Here is a 17,716-nt window from a genome sequence, read left to right on the forward strand (position 1 = left end):
TTGTTTTTGTTTTTCTGGGAAATTCTTTTATCTCTTGTTCCATTCTGAATGATCTCCTGCCGAGGTAAAGTATTTTGGATTATAGGCTTCTTCCTTTCAGCACTGTGAATATGCCATGTGCTCCATGAGAGGGAGGTATATGCAAAATGACTTCCAAAGGCTGGAAGTACTGGAAGACAGAATAAAAAGGCTGACAAGTCCAGCTTGAAGACAAATGGTTTACTAAAGGGACTTAGGGACAGAAGCATTTCTTGGGTGGCTGAAAGTAGATCTTTGTAAACTCACCTCCTGTTAGACCTACATTTTTAGCTCTAGTGACTGAGGAGTGTATGCTGATAGACCACTGAGGAGGAGATGTTAGTGTTATAGTCATATCTCTAAGATCAGGGACATTATGCCCCCCAAGGGTTTGCTTTAGGGTTGGTTAAACCCAAACTGTGACCAGCTAATATAGTTTACTTATTAAAATACAGTTTTCTCAGCAAGACAGGTTTCAAGATCTTACTTCGCTATGTCCAGCAATCCAAAGTTATGTCCTAAACTTTGCCCAGTCCCAACCACTTCCATGTGGTATAAAGTTTTTCTTGGGTTCTCCAACCCAAGTACCAACAACTTAGGATAATCTTCCCATGATTTCCTTCATCTCAAATCATAGTAAAACTCTGTCAAGGTGGTCTTCTCCCTTCTTGTTATGTCAAATTAACCTAAGTTTGCTTGATCAACTTTTTATTTTTTTGTATGCTTTTGGAAGAGTTAGCAGTTGACTTGTGTATTCAGAAAGATCTGCCCTCCTCACAGAAATCCTTGAATAAAGTGAAAGAGAATGTGAAACTAGGCTTCATGCATTTGTGTGTCACTCTGTGTCCAACATAGTTATTATTGAATTGACTCATATTTCCTCTTGGTGATTTTTTCATAAAGTCTCTTTTGATATGTAGGCTTTCCAGATTGTGAAGGCTACATATGACAATACATCCTAATTATGAGATTACATACAATCACTTTGGGAAAAGAAGGAAAGTGCTCTTGTTAAATAATTTATATGCACATAAGGAAAAGCCCTAAATTTATTAACCACAACCTTTTCTAGTTTTTAAATTCCTACTGTCAACAGGCTCTCTAAATTGAAACTTTGTCTAAGATTTATCTATTGATCTTTTTTTCAGGTGTTATTGTATTAATTGACTGAACAAGACCAAGATTTACAAATAATTCACCATTTCTCAAGTGTTTTTTTTTTTTTTTAAAGAATTTATTTATTCATGAGAGACACAGACAGAGAAGCAGAACTTCTGCAGGGAGCCTGATGCGAGACTCGATCCCAGGATCCCGGGATCATGACCTGAGCCAAAGGCAGACACTGAGTCACCCATGTGCCTTTTCTTAAAGTTTTATATATATATATATATATTTTTTTTTTTTTTTTCTCTCATGCTCTTGCAATATCTGGCATGGTATATTAATCTTATCTCACATTAAGGAAATAACTTTTCACAACTTTCTGTACTTTGTTTCTTCCTATTTTTACTCAGAGTTCTAAAGAAATCGCAATGATGTGTATTAACATTATTTTTGTATAAAATGATTAAATCTTGGATGTAAATTTGATTCTATTTCTGATCCTGGCCCAGATAATTTGAGGGAACTAATGCCATGATTATAATGAATGTGACAGATTTTGCTCATAAACTCTTTATGTTGAATGGATTTTACTCCCTTGAGTGTGTGATTTAACAGACAAGACATCCGATTAATATATATGTAAACTAACTGGAGTCCATGACATAAAGTTATTGAAAACTTTGGATATTTCTAACTCTGTGGCCTGTTGTGTAGGTTAATATTAAACTGGATATTTCGTCCTTGATATCTTACTTATTGTATTTGTTCTCAAGCCTCGCTAGTGATAGGAGGCATGTTAATTGAATCAAATAAAGTTATCGAATTTATCCACCATTGAATGAGTTTTAATGCACCAGAACAAATAATTCCTGTGAGAGAGCTGTTTATTCTGTTTATCTTGTGAGGCTCAGTGGGGGGTTGTTTATCCTGTGAGGCCCCAGGAGGAACAACAGCGGCGTCAGCGGCCAGCTCTCCAGCCCTGGAGTCAGCTCCCGCAGTAACTACCGCAGCTCCCAGTCTGCAGGGGCCTGGATGCTCCGGGGCAGGGGGCGCTGACCTGCACAGCCCGGGCTGCCCGGGCAGGAGCTCCTTGCTGTCCTCGGGCCTCCTGGCCTCCGCCTGTCCCGGGCGAGCGCTGGATCCTGGGCTGTGTCCCCGGCCTCTGGGATCCCGGCCTGCGCCGCTGGCATCGCGCTCCCGCCCCCGAGCCCCTCCGAGCTGCTCTGGCCCCGCCGTGCGCGCTGCAGCCCTTAGGGAGCTCGGCCGCGGGTGTGGGGCTCTCCCCGGGGCGCAGGTGTCTCTGTTAGTGTCCCCGGGAGCCCGAGGGCATCCCCGCCCTCCTGGGTCCTGCTCCAACTCCCCGCGAGCCCCTTTCCCCCGGGAAGGTCGGTGCAGCTCCTGCTCCTCCGGGACGGGGCTCTCCTGTCCTGGGGACACTCGCCCCGGCCTCAGCCCGGCTCCTCGCGGGGCCCCTCCCTCTTGGATGCTTTTTTCTTTCTTTCTTTTCTTTTCTTTTTTCATCTTCCTACCTTGATCAGAGCGCAAACTTCTCACTATAGCATTCCAGCTGTTCTCTCTTTAAATCTCAGGCCAAATTCGTAAGTTTTCATGATGATTTGAAGTTATGTAGGTAATTTGGAGGGGACAGGTGACCCGCAGACCCTACTCTTCTGCCTTCTGGCCCCGCCTCCAGTAAAAAAGTTTTATAATTTCAGAAATTCTAGATTCTGAATTGATATAATCTATGGTATTTCTTCCAATTCATCATTCTCACTTTCTGTGGGTTCTATCATATTTTTAAAGAAGTGTCGTTTTTACAATTACTTGTACTATTTTACACTTTGGGAGTAGTTGCCTATTAAACCAATGAGGTTAAAGTACAGCTTTGAAATAAATGGTTGAAAATAAAAGTAAAAAAAAAAAAAGAAAAGAAAAGTAGATTTAAGATCAGTTATTTCACTTTACTAATTTCAAAATTAGCCCCTTAAGAATGGGATGAAACTCCTAGTCACTATTGACAGAAGAACCTATCTATAAATTCTATCTATTGAAAAAAATTACAATACTCAGGAAAGGTCACTAATGACCATCCTGAATGCATTGGGCAATTCTGCACTAGACATTGTGTTGAAGTCCAGTCTGACAGCTGCTCCCTTAACCCCCCTGTGAACAATGTTATCAGGTTGAATCAGCAAACAAAGGCTGCCCACCATGGGCATCCCGGGGCAGATGCCTCATGGATGCTGTTGGTTCCACCATGAGTTATAAAGGCTTTGGTTTTTGGATGACCTAGGATTGGGTGAATTTCAGCAAATTGTTGATTATAAGTCTTAGAAATACAACCAGAGTAGGACAATCTAAGGCTTTGAAAGAGGCAGTGTATTTATACAACAGATTTGTATACACTTCAAACTGCCTTAGAATGTCTTTCAGACATTCTTTAAAAGAAGAGGTACTAAGTCGGCTGGAAAGGTAAGTGAAGGCTCCAGAGAAGACCGGTGCATTTCTTGTGACTTGAAAAATATACAAGAGTGTGTATTAATCTGGAGGCATGTTGGAATATATTCTCTTAATTAAGTAGTGAAGCCGCTGAATCTGACCAGTACTGCGTCAAGGCAGCAGGAAGTATGATGGTAGTGGCATAGGAATCAGAGGAAGGAAAGGCTGTCCTTTATCATGAAATATGTTATCACTTTATGGAAGACTGGGTTTTTTTTTTTTTTCCTATAGAAAAGAGTCACTGGTAATAAAAAAGGAGATGCTAATTTTCAGGGGCCCCTGACACACCCCCACAGTGGGGAAAAGAGTTGGTATAAGCAGAGAATTAGGAGACAGAGACACCACCCAGAAAGGTGTTGGAAAATGCTCTGTAAGAGGAAGCTTCCTTCTTTACACAGGAATGTGACTGTGTATAATAAAATGCTAACAATGATATAAAATACCACTGTTGTATCTTATCCTTTCTCCCAAGGACTGGGAAATATATATAAGGCTGTTAAATTTTTTTTTTTTTAATTTTTGAAGCTTTTGATGAGAAAGGAAACGTTCAGTGTCTTTCTTTCCTGGGGAACTATCATTGTCTGGTTGGTTGTTACTTATTTCAGCATTTTTCTTCCAGAGTCTTACCAAGAAGGTCATTCAGCGGGATTCACTTGCACAGTCAAGTATTTGGCCCTAAGGTATCTGGTTTCTTACCATCAAATCACCATAGAACCTATAAGGTAAAGAAAATCCCTTATTTCATGAGTCAAACTTTGAAGTGATAGCATGTTAGAATCTAAATAGATGGAGAGACATCTAGTAAAAAGGCCTGACATATGACAGATAAGGAAACGAGGACAAGAGATGTTATATAAGGAAAACCAATGAAATACTCATGTAATAGGAAGAGGCATACTACATGTACTTATTTTTATATTCAATCAAGTATAAATGCAATCATAATGTTTCATACTCAAGGGTTAGGCAAATGAGACTATCAATGACGACTTAAAGAATATAAAACATTTTAGTCCTTATAATTCTAGTCAGAAAAGGTAGCAAACTACTAATGATGTGTCATTTAACTATTATACTAGTTCTCTCCTATTTAATTCTTTTTCGAATGATGGGGGAAGTAGCTTATTTATATCTACTTGGTCCACAAATTATTTTATTAGAGTTTTACATCTTTTGATTTACCAAATCAGCACGGTTATTTGTTAGAATGAAAACTGATATTTAACAATTTATTACTAATACATTTCTGCTTCATAAGTATGCTTAGCTTCTTTTAGATTACTAATTATTAGTGACCACTTCCAAGAAAAATTTCAAGCAGTAATTTTGAAAATGGATCCAGTGTCACCAAAATGGCTGGATTTGAAGATTCTTTAAATGTAGAAATGAAGAGCATTTTGTCACTTTATAAATAGCCGTCTAGCTGTTGAAATGGATGCTTTTCTTTAACTGACTCCTAATGTTTCAAGGATATGTTACAGTGTTTTGACAGCATTGATTAATGTGTTTTCCTATAGCCAAGTGCTTTCCAAGTACAGTGCCATAAATTAGGTATAGATTTTGGAATTCTCAGCAATCCTCATCAGCTGGATTCTAATTTATAAGTGGTTAACATATTAAAGTAACTACAGGTTCTCAGCAAATTAGGGTGATAAGGAGAAAACTATCCCAGTAAGAAAACTAAAAATTAGTTCACAAAAACCAGAAACTCCATGTGTATTCTCTATATATTAGACACAACTTATAATTTTATCTTATAGGGAAGAGGCATCTGAAACTTTCCCATGCTAGGCTTGCTTCTGGTTGATTCCTTTTTACATGCTCTTCTTCTTCAATCTGGGGAAGATAATATTCTTATGGACTAGAAGCAGATTCCTTTTTTTAAACAAGATTTTATTTGTTTATTCATGAGAGACACACAGAGAGGGGCAGAGACACAGGTAGAGGGAGAAGCAGACTCCTTGTGGGGAGCCTGAATGGGACTGTATCCCAGGACCCCGGGATCATGCCCTGAGCCAAGGCAGAAGCTCAACCACTGAGCCACCCGGGCGTCCCTAGAAGCAGAGTCCTTCAAGAGACTTCATGACTGCAGGATTTAGATCTAATCAGGCAGAAATTAAAAATCAATTAAATGAGATGCCATCCCAACTAGAGGTCCTAACAATGAGGGTTAAGAGGTAGAAGAACGAGTGAGTGACATAGAAGACAAGTTGATGGCAAGGAGGGAAACTGAGGAAAAAAGAGACAAACAATTAAAAGATCATGAGGATAGGTTAAGGGAAATAAATGACAGCCTCAGAAAGAAAAATCTATGTTTATTTGGGGTTCCCGAGGGCGCCGAAAGGGCCAGAGGGCCAGAATATGTATTTGAACAAATCATAGCTGAAAACTTTCCTAATCTGGGAAGGGAAACAGGCATTCAGATCCAGGAAATAGAGAGATCCTCCCCTAAAATCAATAAAAACCGCTCAACACCTCGACATTTAATAGTAAAGCTTGCAAATTCCAAAGAAAAAGAGAAGATCCTTAAAGCAGGTAGAGACAACTTTTATGGGGAGAAATATTAGGGTAACAGCAGACCTCTCCACAGAGACCTGGCAGGCCACAAAGGGCTGGCAGGATATATCCAGGGTCCTAAATGAGAAGAACATGCAGCCAAGAATACTGTATCCAGCAAGGCTCTCATTCAGAATAGAAGGAGAGATAAAGAGCTTCCAAGACAGGCAGGAACTGAAAGAATATGGGACCTAGAAGCAGAGTCCTCCTGATGGATTAAAGCACAGGGTCTCTCTAAGGGCTCCCCCCCACCTCTTCAGGCCTTAGCAGGGCCCAGTACCTAAGGCCGTTTTTTCTCTTTTTTCTAAATCATCCTGGCTGGATGCATACCTAGACGTAGTTTGGTGAGCCATGGCCATCCTTTCTCTGAACAGCACCCTGAAAAACACACTGAATAGGCCTATTCCAAAATTTAGGGGAAGTAAGAGAGACCTGGATTACTTGGGAAGCCCAAACTGCATGACCGATGCCTTTCAGATTTCATGATTTCCTGCTTAACACTACTATTAAAATTACCTTCCTTCTGAGAACATGGGTGGTGTATACAGAGCCCTCAGAAATCCTGTAAGGAAAATGGACGAATGACAGAACAAAATTTCATGATTTCTGTACTTGCCAATGATACTATTATAATACCAAAATTCACACTGTACCTCTTAGACACTATTTCTTTTGATTACAATATTAATGCCAAAATTATTGTCAATCAAATCACCCACTTTAGCACCTGCTTTATCTATTTTGGTTTTTAAACTGATACCTGAGATAAATTGGAGCTATCATAATAGTTTACCTTTCATTTTCATGCATGAAATTTGAATGATCAGAACCTTTACAGAGGTTTTTTTTTAAAAAAAAATTTATTTATTTATTCATGAGAGACACAGACAGAGGGAGAAGCGGGCTCCTCACAGAGAGCGTGATGCGGGACTCGATCCCCAGACCCTGGGTCAGGCCCTGAGCCAAAGGCAGACGCCCAACCACTGAGCCACCCAGGCGCCCCGGAACCTTTACCGTGGTTGTCCACTATAAGGTACTTTATGTAACCTTTTGTGGACTCTGGGCAGGGCTGATGCAATCACATTGACCCTTTCTTCTGTCATGTTACTGACCACTGACCCCAGAGTAAACACCACAATCCCATTTTCTCCAGAACTCTGGCAAATTCTTCCATTTCCTGTGGGGAAAGATTTGCTCCATCATAAAAGAATAACAGCGTGGAAACTACTCATGAAAAGATTGCTACGAACAACTGAATCATGTATTAGCAGGAGTTATTAAAGTAATGGATTTTTTATTGTGGTAAAATAGGTATAACATAAAATTTACCATTTTAAGCATTCTTAAGTATATAGATCAGTAGTGTTAACTATGTTCACTTTGTAGAACTTTCTTTTCTGGCAAAACTGGAACTTTAAACCTATTATAGCATAATGCCCCATATCTCCCTTCACCATTCCCTGGCAACCATCATTCTCCTTTCTATTTTTATGAATCTGACCAGTCTAGATTCCTCTAGAACTGGTGTCATACAGTATTTGTCTTTTTGTAAATGGCCCCATTTCACCATAACAATTGTGAGGGGACTTTACCTACTAGAATTGAAGCTCATGTCAGCCTGCTACCCTGTACCTTTTACCAAAAGAAAAAGATATTTCAAAAAAAATATATTTTGGTGTAGACTGTTTAAAAATAAAAGTGGATTATATAATTTATTACATGAAATAAATTTTTAATAAATCATAAAAAAGTCCTAAGGTTCATTCGTGATGGCACATGTTAAAATTTTCTTCTGAGTATTATTCCATTGTGTGCATATACGGCATTTCATCGACTGATCCCTTCATCAGTGGACACTTGGGTTGTTTCTACCTTGTGGCTCTTGTGAATAGCGATGTCAGGAAGATGGGTGTCCTAATTTCAATTCTTTTTGGATATGGACCCATACATAAGTCTTATTGCTGGACCAAATGGTAATTCTATTTTTACCTTTTCAGGAGCCTCCATCCCCTTTTCGTCAGTGGATATTTATAATAGATCTAATCCCTCATTTCCTTTTGGAGTATACAATTGATATGAGATTGATTTCCTTTATCAGTATATTTGTACAAATGAGTGTGCGTTTCTATGTGGATGTGTGTGTTTGTATGTACAAGCAAGAAACAAAGGAGAGCCAGTATGCAGTGTCAAGGAGGAAATGCTCTTAGATGTGTTGGATTATACCTGGATTCTTTATAATGTTATCATGACTAACACAGATTCCTGAAAGGAGGCCACACAGCAGGATATGAACTCACCTTTACTTCTTTATTATTATAGTCCTATTAAACTACTTGTGTTTAGTCTAGGCAGGTTTTCTGAAAAGTTGCTTTTCTTTAGTCATTGGTATTTTATTTCTTTCACTGTGAGCACTAAAAAAAATCATATTGTGATTGAGATGACGTTATATCCTTTTTCTCTTAGCTTCATCATCTATACCTAACCTTAAACTTTGCCAGCATTTCCCAAGCTCTCCTCTCAAAACGCTCTTTAAGGATAGGAGGCTAAGACGTGCTGTCATTCACGAATTGGGTTCTCTTTTTGGAATTTGCATAAAGTAGTCCTGTGATTCCTATTGACACTCCAGAAATATATAGTAACTTACTTCAATGACCATATTTTTGTCTTCCTTAGGTATGACATCTTTTGCCCTGAAATCATTTTGTGTAATTGGTGTCTCATTAGAATGTGCTATGCATTACTGGCAGTGAGGGGAGGGGCCCTGGTCATCCCCACAGTGAGTGCCCAGGGTAGCACTTGCACCACAGTGGCAGAGGTACAGCAGGGCTTAGCAGAGATGTGGTCACCCTCCTGAGTAGCTCAATTCAGACTATATAAAGCTCTTGGCAAAGCCGTGTTCTACTGGAATTGTTTTGTAATTATTCTGGCTTGTAGTCCCGGATCCTTGCCAATTTAAGAATATTTACTACTTTGTATGCTAGAATAATTCCTCATTGCTCAATGCACTCTCCTACCAAAAAAAAGAAAAAAAAAGGAAAGAAGAAATAAAGAAAGAAGAGACACAAATGGAAAGGAGCCAAAATTTCCTGGATATCTTGTCAATACTACACTTACCTTTTTGGTTTCGTTTTGTTTCCTTTTGGTCTCTCTGTTTTAAATTCATTATTTCTTATTTTCTCTCTGGAAAATAATGATTAATCCTTCTAATACAAAGAGTATGCTTTCTCATTCTTTCTCATTGTTGTATAGCTTCTCTAAAAGCTTTTTTTAAAAAAATAGAATAAAAAAAAGTTTCAAACGTTGACCTTGTAGACTATATGGTGTCCAGAGACTTCTTCAAAGGTAGAATTCTACCCAGGGGTGCCTGGGTGGTTCAGTCATTTAAGTGTTCCAGTCCTGATTTCAGCACAGGTCATGATCTCAGTGTCGTGAGGTCACCCCCCCCCCATAGGATCCTGCCCTCAGCAGGAAGTCTGCTTGGGATTCTCTCTCTCCCTCTGTCTCTGCCCACCCCCTGCTTAAATACAAACATACATACATACATACAATCTTTAAAAAAGTATAATTCCACCCTAATGATATTAGTTTCACATATGGTCACTCTACTCTCCTATGACTAACATTTGGCATCCTCGTGATCTCTGGGAGTCAGTAACCTGTAGCAACATTGATAGTTACCTATGTTCAATGTTTTGTCTCATTAGCTCCCTGCTGATAGCCTTCTTCAACCATGCTGTAGAAGATGCTTCTCTATAGCTCCCTATAATCTTTCCTTCGGTTCATCACTGACTTAGACTAGTCGTTCTCATTCTATAACATTCTTCTAAAAATAAATAACATAGGTTTATTGAAAGAACATTTGGAAAAGCTTGAAAGAGAATAAAAAAGGAAGTAAGGTTCACTCCCTAGTCTCCATCCACGTTTATCCTTGGGGTGAAAAATATATACATTTTTGCACATTTTGATTATTTTTCTCTGTATAGTTTTATTTTTTTTATCTTTTTAATTTTTATTTATTTATGTTAGTCACAGAGAGAGAGAGAGAGGCGCAGAGACACAGGCAGAGGGAGAAGCAGGCTCCATGCACCGGGAGCCCGATGTGGGACTCGATCCCCGGTCTCCAGGATCGCGCCCTGGGCCAAAGGCAGGCGCCAAACCGCTGCGCCACCCAGGGATCCCTCTGTATAGTTTTATATGTGCATATTATGAAGCCAAAATGTATAGACTTTTTTTTTTTTTTGAGAGAGAGAGAGAGAGAGAGAGCAAGCATGCACATGAGTGGTGGGAGGTGGTGAGGGAGAGGGAGAGAGAGAATCCTAAGCAGGTTCCACACTCAGCACCTCATGATGCTGAGATCACAGACTGAGCCACAATCAAGAGGTGGTTGCTTAACTGACTGAGCCACCCAGGCACCCCAAAGTGCATAAGCACATTTAAAGATTCTTATAGGAATTTTCCAAATGTCTTATTTCTTAAATGGAGAGTATGGAAATATCCTGGGATCCTAATAATTAATGGAAAGCAAGTCGTTTGGAAGAAGAATTTATTTTATATAATAAAGAAAATTAGACAGGCTTCACAATCATTGACTTGGAATCAGATCTTATTTTGCAACTTAATAACAGCAGCTACTGGTACTAATCATTATGATTATACATCTATTCATCCTTCTCCTTGTCCTCTTCTTCTTCCTCTTTTTCCACTCCTACTGATGTTGTCACCTTATCTTAGTGTGAAGGGGACATGTCTCAAGAATAGGTATAGATTGAATAGAACTTTCCCTAATCTTACCTCGGCCTTTACCCTTGTGAAAGTTTCCACAGGTGGCCTAAATAATTTGTAATCAAGAGAAATTGCATTAACCCTTGAACAAGATTTCAGTTTTATGTTGTTGCCAATCAAATGGTAGACAAAAAGGATCTCTTAATAGGTATTAAGAGTTGAGTAAAGGATGCTTATTGTCTATTAGTATCTTAAAGATATGCCATCAGTTTAAAACATATAGACTCTTTCTCTCATAAGGAATATCATTCTATGTACTAACAGCATCACTTTGTAATTTTAGTCTCTAGGGAGTTTTCAGAGAGAAGTGTAGAAATGTAACAAGTGTGCAGAATGTATAATCCTTATTATACACGCAATGCCCATTTTCTCTTTGATCATGCTGACTGACAGGAAGCTATGATATCTAGAACGGTGTTCCCTATGGGATCTTTCATACAGGTTTGGTATATGGTATACGGACTTACTCCTATAAAAGCTAATCCATTTTATGCTCTAAATGTCAAAGTCTGGGATCACAGATGAGGAATTATTTAAAGGCTGTAAAGAAGCCAAGTAATTTTGGGTTTGGCTGCCAATTTTCTTAGGGCACATGCAATATTATTGGGGAATGGTCTTCCCTGTAAGCTAGAATACTGGTTAAGAGCCTTAACTCTTACCGAATACTCTGAGCGTTTCAATGCCCTCATCTGGTTGCCAAACTACACATTTACTCTTAAGTACTGCACAGAATATCTATTCTCTATGGCTATGCTAGAAAATGCCATCTTTATCTTTTGGAAACCAGTTCTTTTTTTTTTTTTTAATTTTTATTTATTTATGATAGTCACAGAGAGAGAGAGAGATACACACACACAGGCAGAGGGAGAAGCCGGCTCCATGCACCGGGAGCCCGACGTGGGATTCGATCCCGGGTCTCCAGGATCGGGCCCTGGGCCAAAGGCAGGCGCTAAACCGCTGCGCCACCCAGGGATCCCTGGAAACCAGTTCTTATTTAATGAGTAATCATATCAAATTAGTCTGACAGTTTGGGTTATTAATAACATAATAGTAACAAAATCATGACGGCACTTAATATTCCTTCTGTATCGATACGTGCCAGAGAAATTTCAAAAATTTTGTAAATGTTAAGTAGTTATCTCATTGGATAGAAATATGAGGCTATCTGGCATTGTAAAGAGGAGGCATAGTCATATCTTTAATGTCCTGTTCTTCTGTCATGTCACCTGAACTCTTGGAACGACCTCCTAACTGGTTCTTTTTCACTCTTGCCCCTCTGCTGTCCAATCCAGTGATCGCGTCTTGAGAGCCTTTTGAAAAAGCAAATCTGATCGTATCTTTCCCTTTTCACACCCCTTTTCTCCTTTTCCTTAGCTCCCTAATGCCCTTAGTAGATACTTCAAAATCCTCGTAATTCTTTGCCTCTCACATACTTCTCTAGCATCATCTGCCTCTTTATTCAGCCTCTTTCTACCAGACAGAACTCAGACTTCTCAGCAAATGTCATTATTACTCTACCTGATTTATTTTTTGGAGTCTTCCTCTCTCCCCATCTCTTACAACTGCACATCCTTCAGATGTCAGGTAGCAATGGTATGAGGTACTTTCTATGATCCCTGCTAGGTGTTCTTCAGTATTGTGGTTTCTCCTTATTATAACACTTCTCACATAGTTTTAATCACATGCTTAAATTCTTTCCAGTAGAATGTCAGGTGCATATGGGTGGAAATTTGTGTCTACACTGTTCTCTGAATATCCAGCACTTACGTCTGAACTATGCTAGTCACTTTAAGAATATTCTCTGAATGAATGATTGATACTTTCTTGTGTGTAGGATAATGAAGGCCTTAACTTAACCGAACCCTATTCCCAAGGTCTCCAGGTATAATGTTATTTTGCAATAATAATGAAATTCACATTATTGTAATGATATTGAAATATTTACATTTCTAATCATCAGGTCATTTTACCCAGCTTCCCATATCTTTCTCACTGTAATCAGACATTCTGAATAAAGGGTACAGAATCATTTCTACTGACAATGCAAAGTAAAAAGTAAACAAAGCAAAACAAACAGATACAGGTTACCGTCAGCAGGGGTTTGGGAGGTTTGCAGTGGAGGCCTCCGACAAATGTGGAGGAGTGGGCGAGGAAATTCCAAATCCCAGTATGTATCAGCTTTCCTCATTATCTCCGATATTGTAGTGGGTCTTCCTGACGGGAAAAAGAGCAAGCGAAAGGTAGAGGAAACAGGAATATTGTATGTGAATATACCAGGTAATTTTCTGAAAGGAGCTTGAAATGACTTAGCCAAAAGTGTTTAAAAGTGTCTGTGGTTTGAAAATAAAAATATGTAAATATGTATATTGTTTATAAACATATACACAAAGAAAAAGTGCAACAGACTCATTAAACCTAAGCCGCTAAAATATTTAACATGCATTTATGTATTCCGTGAAGCTGTTAAAGTAACAAATGCAAATGTAAAAACTGATTTCAACTCCTCAATCAATGAGCCCTACCCACACTCATGGAAACACTTTTCCCTCGAGTACTCTAGTCTACTGTCTATAATTTAGCAAGCTATTTGATTCTAGATTTTCCAAGTATATTGTGAGGTTTTGAGGGTATGGCCATCACTCTATTTGGTTCATGTTAAGAGCTTAATAATATTTGTGCATTAAATAAAAATATTTATCAAAGCAGCTGGGAACTCGAGGAGCCTGCTTCTCCCTCGGACTAGGTCCCTGCCTCTCTTTCTGTGTCTCTCATGAATAAATAAATAAAATCTTTTTTAAAAAGGTGGCTGGAAATTATCATAATGTCTGGAAATAGGCATGTTCACCCTTAATCTTAGCTCATTTTTTTTCTTTAATGGAAAGCCATAATTTTGGAAAAAAATATAGACTAATAACATGTGTGTCCATACTTGAACAAAATTTAAGTACTTACTTAAGGAATATGTATGTAGTCATTAGAAACTTCAACTTATAGGCTCCTGAGTCTGGGAGTCCAGACTTTCAATTGTGGAGGAGTCCTTCAGATAATTTGGCAACTCAGTTTAATTTTTAAGTGAAACTAAAACAAGGAGGACACAATTTGCTTCAATGCTCCATAGACAGTTGTGCTAGAAATATGTACATCCTAAGTCTACAGGTCTTCTTTGATAACGGTAGTTCATGAAATCCCTAATGCTTTCTATTGAAGATGAAAAAAGGATAATAGAATTTATATGTAGAATGACTAGGAAGGGCACAGAGAATGTTTAGGGCACTGAAACTACTCTGTAAAATAGAGTGGTGGATACATAATATTACAACTATTTCCAGACTCATCAAATGTACAACCCCAAGAATGAACCTTCACATGAACTATGGACTTTGGAGCATAATGATCTGTCGATACGGTTTCCTCAGCTGTAACACACTCTGTATTCCTCTGCTGCGGGATGTGGATAATACAGGAGCAATGCACGCGAGGCGCCAGGGCATATAAGGTGAAGCTCTACTTAATATTGCTGTGGACCTAAAACTCCTCCTTACAGTGCAGCCTGTCACACACAAAGAAACAAGAATGCATGTGCGATTGCTCAAAGACTCCTCAGTGCTTCCGTTTGTAGGTTATACTTCTTGGGAGCGTTTTGTATTAGCAACGGACCACAGGATTCTACCTGACCTTATAATTTAAGCATTCCATAGTATTTGTGAGCTTGAGAGATCACTTCATATTTTCATTCCATCATTTGACTTATAAAAGACAATTTCCGTTGAGGTTGTACAAAGTCACCTTCCTAGGCACAGGGAGAATTAAGATTTCATGCTACCAATTAAAGACATGACTGAGGAGAGCCTGGGTGGCTCAATGGGTTAAGCGTCTGCCTTTGGCTCAGGTCATAATCCCAGGCTCCTGGGATTGAGTCCAGCATCGGGCTCCTTGCTCAGCAGGGAGCCTGCTTCTCCCTCTCCCTTGGCCTGCTGCTCCCCATGCTTGGGCGCTCTCTCTCTCTCTCTCTCTCAAATAAATAAGTAAAATATTTAAATAGAAAAAGAATAAAAACCATGACTTCCCTAAGACTTCACTGTCTTCGGTTGATCCCAACTCCTCTCATTAAATGTTTGGAAACAAAAGTCAAAATAAAGCACGTAGAGCACGTATTTTCACTCTCTCCATGAATGTCATTTGATCAGTTAATTCTGACCGAATAAGAGCTACTAGGAGGGAGGGAGAGGAAGTCCTCCACGGTGTTTCTCAAACGCGTAGCCTGCAGAGAACCGGAGCCTGTACACTAGAGGTATTCTCAGGAGCTCAGCCACAGCTCACGCAGGGTCCGACAGCGTCGGCAGGAATGACCTTGAACTCTGATCCTTGTCGTTTTGTCATGAGGTTCTCGTTTAAAGACGCATCTGTACAGTTTATCAAGACAACCAGCACATTTCCAAAGGGTTTCTGGCATTAGTGCAAAAAGGGGCCAAAATGTATGTTTGGGGAGATCACGTGTCCATCTATTGGCCAGTTGCGTCATAGTAACCTCAGTATCCTTTGTCGCCAAAGATGTAGGGTATGTCTCCAACTTACTAGCAGGTTGTTTGTCGGGACCAAGAAGAATGGAAGCTGAAGATGTCAGAGCAGTCACTTCACGACCCCTCTGGACAAGTTCATCCAGGAAGGCCTTTATACTGATCCCGTGGCTGTATTCCGTGGCCACAGCAGCACCTTTCCGGGACGACTCCCGGAGCTGAAGGAACAGCTCAGCTGGAGCAGCAGCAAAACTGAAACCCGTTTCACAGACGTTTTGCGTCTTTTCAAATTGCTGTTCCCTGTTGTCATTACTTGTGCCTTCCTTCTTCATTTAGATGTTTGGTCCATTTTGAGTAGTTTTTGCATATGGCTTGAGAGATTAAAAAGAGTGTTCATTTCCTTGTCAAAAATGAATCAGGGATCCCTGGGTGGCACAGTGGTTTGGCGCCTGCCTTTGGCCCAGGGCGCGATCCTGGAGACCCGGGATCGAATCCCACGTCGGGCTCCCTGCATGGAGCCTGCTTCTCCCTCTGCCTGTGTCTCTGCCTCTCTCTCTCTCTCTCTGTGACTATCATAAATAAATAAAAAATTAAAAAAAAATGAATCAGCCATCAGTGTGTGAGAATATTCCTGGGTTCTAAAATCTATTCTGTGGCTCCATATGCTTATCTCTGTGCCTGTGTCACGCTCTCGTGATTACTGTAATTTATCATTAGTTTTCCTCTTCCGGCTTTTTATTTAAATTCCAGTTAGTCAACATACAGTGTAATATTACTTTCACGTGTAGGACGTAGTGACTCATCACTTACAGACAACACCCGGTGCAGTGTAGTTATTTTTAAAATCAATCAGTGTAATTCCTCCATTTTTATTCAAAGTTATATAAAGGTTGTTGGACTACTTTTAGGTCCCTTGAAATATCTATACAAATTTGAGACTGGCTTGTCAATCCATTGTAAAAGGGTCCGCTGGGATTGTGATAGCGATAGATAGCTGTGCAAAAGTTTTGTTTGTTTGTTTCTATCTTGATGAAGTCCCAATAGTTCATTTTTGCCTTTGTTTCCCTTGCCCTTGGAGAGCGGGCTCTGGCCAGAGCTGCAGCCACGGTCAAAGAGATTTCTGCATGCATTTTTCCTCCAGGATTTTGATGGTTTCCTGTCTCGCATTTAGGTCTTTCTATTTGTGTGTGTGGTGTAAGAAAATGGTCCAGTTTCATTCTTTTGCATGTGGCTGTCCAATATTCTCAAAACCACTTGTTGAAGAGACTGTTACCATTGGATATCCTTTCCTGCTCTGTCAAAGATTAGTTAACCATAGAGTCAAGGGTCCATTTCTGGGTTCTCTATTCTGTTCTTTTGATCTCTGTGTCTGATCACCATATTGTCTTGATGATTACAGCTCTGTAACAGAGCTTAAAGTCTGAAATTGTGATGGCCCCAGCTTTGGTTTTCCTTTTCAAGAGTCGTTTGGCTATTTGGGGTCTTTGCTGGTTCCGTCCAAATTTTAGGATTATTGGTCCCAGCTCTGTGAAAAAAGCGGATGGTATTTTGATAGGGACTGCATGGAATGTATAGATTACTCTAGGTAGCATAGACATTTTAACAATATTTGTTCTTCCAGCCTATGAGCGTGGAACCTTTTTCCATTTCTCTGTCTTCCTCAGTTTCTTTCATGGGAGTTCTCTAGTCCTCTGAGTACAGGTCTTTTGCCTCTTTGGCTAGGTTTATTCCGAGGCATCTCATGATTTCGAGTGCAATTACAAATGGGATTGACTCCTTAAATCCTCTTTTTTGCTGTCTCATTGTTAGTGTCTAAAAATGCAACTGATTTCTGTGCATTGGTATTATATCCTGCCACTTTGCCCAATTCCTGTATGAGTTCTAGCAATGTTGGGGTGGGGTCTTTTGGGCTTTCCACATACAGTATCATGTTGTCTGCAAAGACTGAAACTTTGACATTTTCCTTGCTGATTTGGATGCCTTATATTTCTTTTTGTTGTCTGATTGCTGAGGCTAGGACTTCTAGTACTATGTTGAACAGCAGGGGTGATAGCGGGCATCCCTGCCGTGTTCCTGACCTTAGGGAAAAAGTTCTCGGTTCTTCCCCATGGAGAATGATGGTTGCCTTTGGGTTTTATACATGGCTTTTATAATACTGAGGTCTGTTCCCTCCATCCCTACACTGTGAAGAGTCTAATCAGAAGGAGGACTGTACTTTGTCAAATGCTTTTTCTGCATCT

At 39.7% G+C, this 17,716-nt stretch overlaps 1 pseudogene; it reads right to left on the reverse strand.

Moving 5' to 3' along the window:
- Positions 1 to 3,188: 3,188 nt before the first annotated feature.
- LOC144282985 (UDP-glucuronosyltransferase 2B31-like) lies at positions 3,189 to 15,968 on the reverse strand (annotated as a pseudogene).
- Between the last annotated feature and the right edge of the window lie 1,748 nt (positions 15,969 to 17,716).

Source organism: Canis aureus, chromosome 14, assembly GCF_053574225.1.
Source record: "Canis aureus isolate CA01 chromosome 14, VMU_Caureus_v.1.0, whole genome shotgun sequence".
NCBI classification, from domain to species: Eukaryota; Metazoa; Chordata; class Mammalia; order Carnivora; family Canidae; genus Canis; species Canis aureus.